This window comes from Podarcis gaigeae (assembly GCF_964106915.1).
Source record: "Podarcis gaigeae genome assembly, chromosome: 16".
Taxonomy (NCBI): Eukaryota; Metazoa; Chordata; class Lepidosauria; order Squamata; family Lacertidae; genus Podarcis; species Podarcis gaigeae.
The window spans coordinates 37,334,528-37,345,113 of record NC_139693.1 but is presented as its reverse complement, the minus strand read 5'-3'; positions in this window follow the sequence as shown (position 1 = coordinate 37,345,113).

The following is a 10,586-nucleotide window of genomic DNA, read 5'->3' as shown; positions in this document are numbered from 1 at the left end:
CATGAGCCAGGTTGGCTGAGACTGCATTATCCATGACACCTGGGGTGTGTGTGGGCCATGTTGGGCATCCCTGACATGGCCCTTGAAAAAAGGAACCATAGTATTTAAGAGCTGGGAGATCTGTAGAGGTCATTGAGCCCAACCCCTCTACTCAATGCAGGAATCAACAGCATCCCTGAGAATAGGCCATCCAGCCCTGCTCCTGAGGCAGCCTGTTCTACTGTGGAATGCCTCTTCCCCTTCTTTGGAAGTTTTTCCTAAGCTTTAGTTGAAATCTGGCTCCTGGCAGTTTTATCCTATTGGTTCTAGTCCTGCTCTCAGGACCGACAGGGAGAGGTTTGTTCCATTTTCCATACAACAGCCTTTCAGATGTTTGAAGCAAGTCTGGCAATGGTGTCATTGACAACATCCAGTGAGTGCCAGTGATGCCAGCACAACTTCCAGTGCTCTCCTTGCCCTTCCTGGGGTGGGACTGACTCTTTAACAGCAACATCAGTTACTGGCTTGTGGATGGGGAAACCGATTTCTGGGGAAGGATAGTTCCTTGCATGCAGAAGGCCACAGGTTCAATCCCTGGCTTCTCCAGGTAGGGATGCGATTGACTCAACTTGAAATCCTAGCAAACCCCTGCAAGGCAGTGTTGACAGTGTTGAACCAATGGTCTGACTTGGTATAAAGCAGAGAGTCTTCAAAAGGTTGGGAGGAGAGATGTGTCAGCTGCCTGGACATCTTGGAGCTTGCATTTGGTTATGAACCAAACCCTGAACTCTGTTTGTGTTTCACTGTGTTTTATATATGCTGTAAGGAGCCCAGAGTGGCTGGGGAAACACAGACAGATGTTGTTGTTGCTGTTTAGTCGTTTAGTCGTGTCCGACTCTTCGTGACCCCATGGACCAGAGCACGCCAGGCACTTCTGTTTTCCACTGCCTCCCGCAGCTTGGTCAAACTCATGTTCATAGCTTTGAGAACACTGTCCCACCATCTCGTCCTCTGTCGTTCCCTTCTCCTTCTGCCCTCCATCTTTCCCAACATCAGGGTCTTTTCCAGGGAGGCTTCTCTTCTCATGAGGTGGCCAAAGTATTGGAGCTTCAGCTTCAGGATCTGTCCTTCCAGTGAGCACTCAGGGCTGATTTCCTTCAGAATGGAGAGGTTTGATATTCTTGCAGTCCATGGGACTCTCAAGAGTCTCCTCCAGCACCATTATTCAAAAGCATCAATTCTTCGGCGATTAGCCTTCTTTATGGTCCAGCTATAGACACAGACAAATGGCAGGGTATAAATAATAAAATCATCATCATCATCATTTGCAGCATCCCCGAGGTACTGTGTCCAATGAGACTGAACTGGATGTATTCCCCTAAATCCATCTCTGATAACAGAGGCCTGGGAAGCCTCATTAGACTTGCAAGCCATATATTCCCTATTGCTGGGCTGGAACATGGTCAGTGAGGGCAATGGTAAAACTATGAGTTGAATGTGTCTCCATGATTCGGCCATTGAAGGCAAGTGAGGGCAGCAGGCAAGCGTTTTTGGGAAGGGGTGCTGAAAATGGGAGCAGTTTCTCTTCTCCAGCACTGCCAACAGCTCTGATGAAAAATGGCGAGTTGTTTTGCTTAGCCACAGTAACAGAGCACTCTCGGAGTATCTGTTCTTCTTGCGTGTCCTTGTTGTCAGCCGGCCTGTTAAATCCTCATTCCCTCGAACGTTATGATTTGTTGTTGTTTTTCATTGAAATTAAAATTCATTTAAGTGAGCGGTCAAGACAGGGGACGTTATTCACCTCACCCATGTCAGCGTTCTGACAAGCGGCTGTCGTTCAACATTGGTTCACCCATAAATTATGTGTTTCTTCTGCCCAGTTTTCTTGCCTCAGTGGGGATTTGTTTTTCCTGGCGTAGTTGAAATAATGGACACTAGGGGGCAGTCTTGTTATTGTTTTGTCAACAAGTTGCACTTTTTGGGGAGATGGCTAAAACAAATGCCAATATAACGGAAATGCAAGTGATGGATTTTGCAAAAAAGAAAAATTGCCTTTTTTCTCATGCAGAGAACCTTATAAAGAAAAGTCTAACTAATTTAATAAAATGATCGTAACAATACGTGCAGAAAAAGCACATATATTGGTTTACCTTTTGGCAGTTGGCAAGCATGATTTCCCCACTCTTGCGACATGGGAAATATTGTCAATGAAGAAATGGGCTTCAGTGATCGCATTCGCTGACGTTTGCTGCAGGCTTATTCACACATGATTTTTATTTCTTAATGTGCAGGTAAGATTTAAAAACATAATGTGTGAATAGTATAAACACTTGAATGCAAACCAGGGTATGTTGAATGTCATCTGCCTTGGAGCAGGCTAAACCCACTTACCAGGCCGTTAGCAGAGATGCTAAGACCATCCTTTTTTGTTCTCTCCTGTGGTGATCACACACCCAGGGTCCCTGGACGTTTAACAGTCTATTGATCCCTGTGCCACCACTGTGCTCGCTTCCCCGCTGCCACCAACCAGTTACTCTCTGGCAAAACACTGAGTCCACACAGTGGTTAAATATGAACCCAAAAAACCAGGTTTATTTTACAAACATTAACAAGTTTATGGTTTCTCAGATAATATTCCTGCCAGTATCTTAACTTTAGTTTCTTTCTTGGCCTATAACTTCCTAATACCTTCTGACTGATTATCTCAACTGTTTGACTGACCCCTCTTAACAAATTCTCTCACTCTCTCACACCAGACTAGCCCAACCCACAGACTTTTCTTCTCTGTCTCTCCTAACTCCAGACTGTCTTCTCAACAACTCCAACTCCTAACTCCTCCAAAAACCTCTGTGCTTAAATCTTAAGGTAAAGGTACCCCTGCCCGTACGGGCCAGTCGTGTCCGACTCTAGGGTTGCGCGCTCATCTCGCTTAAGAGGCCGGGAGCCGGCGCTGTCCAAAGACACTTCCGGGTCACGTGGCTAGCGTGACGAAGCTGCATCTGGTGAGCCAGCACCAGTGCTGCACACGGAAACGCCGTTTACCTTCCCGCTATAAAGCGGTAGCTATTTATCTACTTGCACTTAAGCGTGCTTTCGAACTGCTAGGTGGGCAGGAGCTGGGACCGAATGATGGGAGCTCACCCCGCCGTGGGGATTTGAACCGCCAACCTTACGATCAGCAAGTCCTAGGCACTGAGGTTTTACCCACAGCGCCACCCGCGTCCCGTGCTTAAATCTTATACACTATTAACTCTGCCCCCTGGGTTCCCACTGGTTAGTCATTTTACAATTAGTTAACCCTTTCCCTATGAACCCAGTATGATGTCACACACATAGGAGGGCAAGCGCCACATCTCCATTTCTCAGTGCTCTGGCCAGGGCAGGAGGCCTCTGAGTGCCACTTGCTAGGAATCACAGGTTGTCACAGTGCTGTTGCCCTCAGGTGAGAAGGGGATGCTGGACTAGATGGGCCATTGGCCTGGTCCAGCAGTCTCTTTTTAGGGACTTACATTATGTTCTCATTTTTTCGGTCTCAAATTAAGTTCTCCACATTTGTAATTTTTAATTTTTATTTAAAAATACTTTGTGAAAACTCTTAAGCATTTTAGTGTGAATTCCCCCTAATAAGCACATTTTTGCATGAGGTTTTGACTCAGGTACAGCTTTTGGCAAGCAACTTTTCCTAATATAATTTATTTTTGTATGCTACTTTCACAAATATATGCATTTTTACGCACACTTTCAACTAATACATGCATTTCTTGTAAACATTGCTTGGCTAGAGAGATGCATTGGATAAGTATGGATTTTCAGTTTTCCAGTTGTCTTGGAAAGTGAAAATTTGATCTATTCTGCTTTAAATGAGAACTGAATTGAATTTATCCTGCATCTCTAGCAGTAAGTCCTGCTGAACTAAATGTAGAATGAATGAATGAATCTTTATTTGCGGCAACCAATGGCCATAGCAATAAAAAAAAATATGATATACAAAAATAAAAATAAAAAGTCAGTTATATAGAATACATTTTGGGTTTTGAATCAATAGTCAAATAGTGGATCTTATTCTAATTGCTCCAGCTAAAAACCTTGCAACCTTTGCTGTCACCTGCTCATCTTGAAACTAAATGGAATGTTCTTGGGACACTCTGTGTTCTCATTCCTTCCTTCCTGCCTTTCTTCCTTCCTTTCCTCCAGGGATCTTAAGGCACCACTGGTGCCAATCCTAGGCACTCAGCCCTCCCCCATTTTTTTGGGTGGGGGCTCAGCACACACACCGTGGGGCTCTGACACGACCTCCCAGGCGATCTCTGAGGCCCTGAGAAGCCTCTGACGCAACTTCCAGTTTCTATCGGAAGTCACGTCAGAGATCTTGCGGGGCCTCAGACGCAGTGGTGGAGGAAGAGGAGTGCGGGGTGAGCACACACCCCCCGGCAGTGTGATCCCGGTGGGGTGCCACTGCGGTGGGGGGGGGGTGCCATGCCCCCGGGATGCGCACCAGCCCTGCCCCCACCTGCTCCCCACCCCCCAGTGCCGGAGCATGAAACTCTTCCACTGCTTGGACGTGACCTCTGAGGCTCTGCACTGCCTTGGAAGCGATGCCCAAGGCCCTGCCAGACGTCCAACATGAGTTCTGGTAGAAACCGAAAGTTGCGTTGGAGGCCTCACAAGAAGAAGAAGAAGAAGAAGAAGAAGAAGAAGAAGAAGAAGAAGAAGAGAAGGAGGAGGAGTATGGATTTGATATCCCGCCTTTCACTCCCTTTAAGGAGTCTCAAAGCGGCTCACATTCTCCTTTCCCTTCCTCCTCCACAACAAACACTCTGTGAGGTGAGTGGGGCTGAGAGACTTCAGAGAAGTGTGACTGGCCCAAAGTCACCCAGCAGCTGCATGTGGAGGAGCAGAGACGTGAACCTGGTTCACCAGATTACGAGTCTATCGCTCTTAACCACTACACCACACTGACTCTCCCACTATACCTCTGGCATGACCTCCAAGGCCCAGCAAGGCCTTGGAAGTGCTGTTGTGGTGCACTAACGTCACATTACATCACAGGCGCCGTTGGGCACCCATAAACTGGGGCTGAAGTCGGCACCCTTGTAAGGTGCCACCTTTGATTGTTTTGCACTTATTTTTTCCACACAGGAACCCTGTGAGGTAGAGTTCAGTTGAAGAATAACCACTGTCCCAATTTCACCCACAGAGCTGCATGGCCTGAGTGGGAAGGGGTTGTCACTCAATGGCAAAGCACAGGTTCAAACTGTGACCCCTTTGGGTAGGGCTGAGAGTGCCCCTGCCTGAAACCCTGGTATAAGGCAGCTTCCTGTGTGTTAAGTTGTGGGGGAACGTATCAGACGACACAGCAATTCTTGGCCTCCAGAATCCTAGCCTGGCACGCTGAGCCTGCCTTTCCCAACAGAAAAGAGGATTTGGATTACAAGCCCCTATCAGCCTTTGTTGGTATGGCCAGTGGTCAGAGGTGACTGAAGTTGTGGTCCAAAACATCCAAAGCACAATGGAAGGTGTCACTTGGGCTCACCTGTGATGATGGGAAAGCTAGCACAAGCCCAACTTCACCCATCATGGCGATTTCTCAGAAGGAAGCTACCACAAACCACTGGGTCTTGCTGACCTTTGTTATTTGACCACAGGGGCTCACATCCTCCACAGAACCTCTTTGCTCCAGGAGTGCCCACCCAGGCCCACAGGAGCCACCTTGGGCACCCACTAAGTCAATGAGAAAAGCCGGCCAGCAGCAGTGGTGCTGCCTCCGAGACAGAAGCAGTTCAGCTCCGCTCTCCACAGCCAGCAAGCAAGGCACCCTTCTCCAGGGGGGCTTGGACCTTGAGGCAGAGTTTCTCTACCTCCAAGTGCGAGCCCCTCCCCACGGAAAAGGGGCCCTTGCTGGCTGCTGAGAGGAGGAAGAGGACCCGCCAGTGGCCACTGCAACACGGACAAGCGACGTCACACACGCATGCTTGCATGTCGTGGGTGTGATGTCACACGCACTATGTGCAGGCATGTGCGTGTGACGTTGCACGTCCGTGTTGCGGTGGTGGGCACCCACAATCCTGAGGGCGAAATGGCAATCCTGCCCATGCCCCCAGCATTAGTCCCATCATACAGGCTGCTGAGAGGCCTGGGGCAGATCAAAAGGGTAAGGTGTGGGAGTCATTTTGCCCTCTCATGAACCAGCCATCTCCCCTTTCCAATTGCTGCAAGAAATTTCTCTCCTTCTTTCTCACCAGGATTTATTCAGTCTTTGACCCATGAGACAAAACATGAAGGTGCTGGATTTTGCCTCCATAGGGGACACAGCTTGGCTCTTGTCTCCTGCAGGCAAGAACCTGTTTCAAAAGCTCCTCTCTGTTGTGCAATGAACAGAATACAGTGGTGCCCCGCAAGACGAATGCCTCGCAAGAAGAAAAACTCGCTAGACGAAAGAGTTTTCCGTTTTTCGAGGTGCTTCGCAAGACGAATTTCCCTATGGGCTTGCTTCGCAAGACGAAAACGTCTTGCGGGTGTGCTTCCTTTTTCGTAAAACCGTTAATACCCGGGGAATCTGCGCTCCGCAAGACGAAAAAATCGCAAGACGAAGCAACTCGCGGAACGAATTATTTCCGTCTTGCGAGGCACCACTGTAGCTCTTTCAAAACAGGATGAACTGAAACACACCCACCTCATCCTCTGTTTCCAGTTTCACATAGGCAACTACCACCAGGTTACAAAGAAACACATTCATAACACAGAATTTTGGAACTCCCTCCCATAATGTAACGTAACTGTCTCTATTTCTTTTCTCTTTTTTTGCAGCTCAGGATGCTGCTTTTTCAACAAACTTTTAAGTAGAGTTCATTATCCCAGCCGATATCTCTACTGGATTTGTAATCATTTTGACATATGAAATGGTTTGCAATCTTTTTGACATACAGGATTTTAATTATTTTTACATTTGGAGCTGTTTTGCATATGGAGTTGTTTTTAAATTGTTCTTATTGTCAGTGTTTTTGCTGTGAAATCGTTTTGAGAGATATCATGGGAAGCAATTCTTAAATGGAATCAAATAACAAATGGATGAATGAATAATATATCTAGTATTTTGCAGGCATTACCACTCCAGCAAAAGATCACTGACATCTTTAATTAACAAAGTTCCTTCCTTCCTTCTCTTTTGTAAAATGGGGGCATGGGGAATTGTTTACCAAGTGACCAGAGACATGCCAAAGAGGTCATTTGCTTTCTTCGAAGGATGTCTGATTACAGCTGAGTTTTCTACTTCTGGGTCCCAGCCTTGCTGGAGATTAGACCAAGCATCTAATCCATTGTGTCTCCAAATACAGGATCTGTCCCAATTTTTAATTTATTGGGTGAGTAGGTGGTCTGGAGGCCTGAGAGGCCTAACAGCGCACACATACAGAAATAAAAATAAAATCTTTTAATGCCCGACGTCTGGAGCCGCTTCCCAACTGGGCTGTAAGCAGTGGTCTCTCTCTGCATAATCTCTAAATCTAACCATTTTGTCTGTTTTGCCACCCCCTCCCATTTGGCCCAGTTGGACATAATTGGGGGTTTTATGAATGAAGAGATTAGACTGGGAATCAGGAACAGTAGACCCTGTTGGCATTTTGAAGGCTGTTGACTGAGAGGTGAAGATGGCAGATTTGTTTCCCTCCCCTGAGACCATCAAACAGAAGTTTAGATGCGGTAAAAAGTTTGCCGTTCCCAAGTGGGGAACCTACAAAGGTCTTCTGGAACTCCAAGGCAATTTGATAAGGCTAAAAAAGGGGAAGAAACTACAGAATTTGTGACAAATTGGTTCCAGCATTTTCAAATAAACGAGTTATTCAGGAAAGACAAAGAGAAAGGGTTTGCAGAAGAATAATCAGAATTTGGGGAAATAATTCGTGGGAAGAACAACAAATTGTTATCTAAAATCTACAGCATTTTATTGGAATGGGAGTCAAAGGATGAGTTGGTGATGGAGGCAATTATTCACTGGGTGTCTGATTTCAGATACAGTATAGAACTATCAGCATGGGAAAAACTGTGGAACAACACGATAAATTTTTCATCATGTTATACAATTAGAGAAAGCATCCAAAAATGATTTTCAGATGGTGTTTAATGCCCAGTAAACTGGTTAAAATGTACAAAGGAGGATCCTACATATGCTGAAAATGTTTAGACAATGAGGGCTCGTTAATCCATATCCGGTGGCAATGTGAACTCTCAAAAAAATTCTGGAGAATGATTTATGAAGGATTAAAGAAGATACTCAAATGCACCTTTTCCAAGAAACCAGAAGCATTCTTGTTAGCTATAATAGGACAGGAAATTTCAGACAAAGTAAAAAAAAAAATACTTTCCTTTATGCCACAGCAGCATCAGCACCATCAGCATCAGCATCAGCAAGGGTATTACCTGCCAAAATATGGAAGGAGAGGAAAATCCTTTGTGCTTTCCATGTGCATGGTGTGTATGCAGCCCAATTCTATGAAAACAACTAAGCCCCCTGCAAATAGAAAGTAAAAAAGGTAAAGGACCCCTGGACAGTTAAGTCCAGTCAAAGGTGACTCTGGGATTATGGCGCTCATCTCGCTTTCAGGCTGAGGGAGCAGACGTTTGCCCACAGACAGCTTTCTGGGTCATGTGGCCAGCAGGACTAAACCGCTTCTGGCGCAACGGGACACTGTAATGGAAACCAGAGCGCACAGAAACGTTGTTTACCTTCCCGCTGCAGCGGTACCTTTTTATCTACTTGCACTGGCCTGCTTTCGAATTGCTAGGTTGGCAGGAGCTGGGACAGAACAACGGGAGCTCACTCCATCATGGGGATTTGAACCACCAACCTTCCGATCAGCAAGCCCAAGAGGCTCAGTGGTTTAGACCACAGCGCCACCCGCGTCCCCTTGCAAATAGAAAGTAGTACATCATGGAGCAGACTGCTTCAGGACACTCCTTCTTGACGTTGCAGCCATTTTTCTTACTTGCATGGAGATTGTGTTTTGTTTAAATGAGGGGAGCACTACAAAACACCCCACCCTCCTCTCTGATGAAGTTTAATTCCCCCCAGGATGCAGCAGCTGCCTTATCCTGCTGCAGGTGTGGGCCAGGCCTTCATCCGGACAGCAGGACCGCCCAGGCCCTGTTGCCAAGGGCAACTGAGAAAGAAAGGAGATATGTGGGACTGGGTCAGGACCACACCCAGTGCCTGCAGCCTAGACTGGCATGAGGGCAATTCTGGGAAGAGTCAGAGATGGGTTGTAGAAATGGGAGGTTGGGAGTGGCAGCAGAGGGCTCACACAGAAGGCTTGGTCTCATTAGGCCTGGTGGGGGCACTTTTGCTAGGATGACGATGATGCAGAAAACTGTGACTGCCATGATACATGAACTTAGGCCATGGGGAGGAGGGGGAAGCCTTTTTCTGTTTGAGGGCCACATTCCCCTTTGGGTCACTTTTGTGGGGGCCACATAACCAGTGGTGGGTTGTGCCAGAGGCAAAATTGGGTGAAACAATGGCTGCAGATTTTACCCCTACACACACATCCCCCCACCCAATATCCTCTCTCCAGACATTCAAGAGCCGTTTTCGAGTCACTGAAAAAACATTTGTGATCCAAACTGGGACAGATAAAATGTTTGTGATCCAAACTGGGCCAGGGAGCGATTGGGGCCTTTATGTCTCTTAAGACAAAGATGGTGAAGTGGCCCAACTGAGCTAGAAAAGAGAGGTTCTCACCAGAGTGGTTCACCTTCCGTAACCCCCTTTCAAGACCATGCAAATACCCTTCCTATTTTCCCAGGTCCTTTAAACTTTGTACTACGCAGTGGTTTTCTTGAAGTCATTTAGATCTGTAAAAGCCCCCCCCCCCCCCAATTGGGTCATTATGATGGAGTTTCAATCTATTGGTCTCTGCTTTGAAGTGATTTGTTTTGATTTTATACTTGCTGCTGATGCGTCTTGTCTTCCCGAAACTGGGATTTCAAAATGGTTTTTACTTTGGAGGCAGGAGTGCATGTGTGCCCATATATATCCACCCGTTGTATTTTTTGAATCCACAATAAAAGCCACTTGCATAAAGAAAACTCTCACATAATGGAGAAAGGAAGAAAGCCCTTTCCCTGTTGTCTTAGTTTAGTTCCATGTTTAACATGGAGGAGCACCAAAAGAATATGAGCCTCCAATGAGCCTTTGTAAACTGAAGGGACGCAATCCCATAGGCTGCTACCACCAATGGTATTGTGGAGGGGTTTTTTTTTAGCAGGAACAATGATGTCATCTGCTGGAGCACCAGAGTAATTGATGGACCTCCTTGCTATGAGGTGATAACGAGGCTCTCAAGTTTAACCACGGATTATGACAGATTAGGACAGAAGAAGTCAGAGAATCAGGAAAACAATCGGAGAGATTGGATACCTATTTCTTCTTTGATGGGCTTTGTACTTTATGCAGCACTTTGAATAGTAAATTGTTGGTTTTTTTTTTTTTGGCAAAATCATTTGACTGTGTAAGGAGAGGTTGCATTTCAACGGGCTGAAAATCCTTCATTAAAGTGCAGTACAGTGGTACCTCGGGTTAATAACTTAATTTGTTCTGGAGGTCTGTTCTTAAC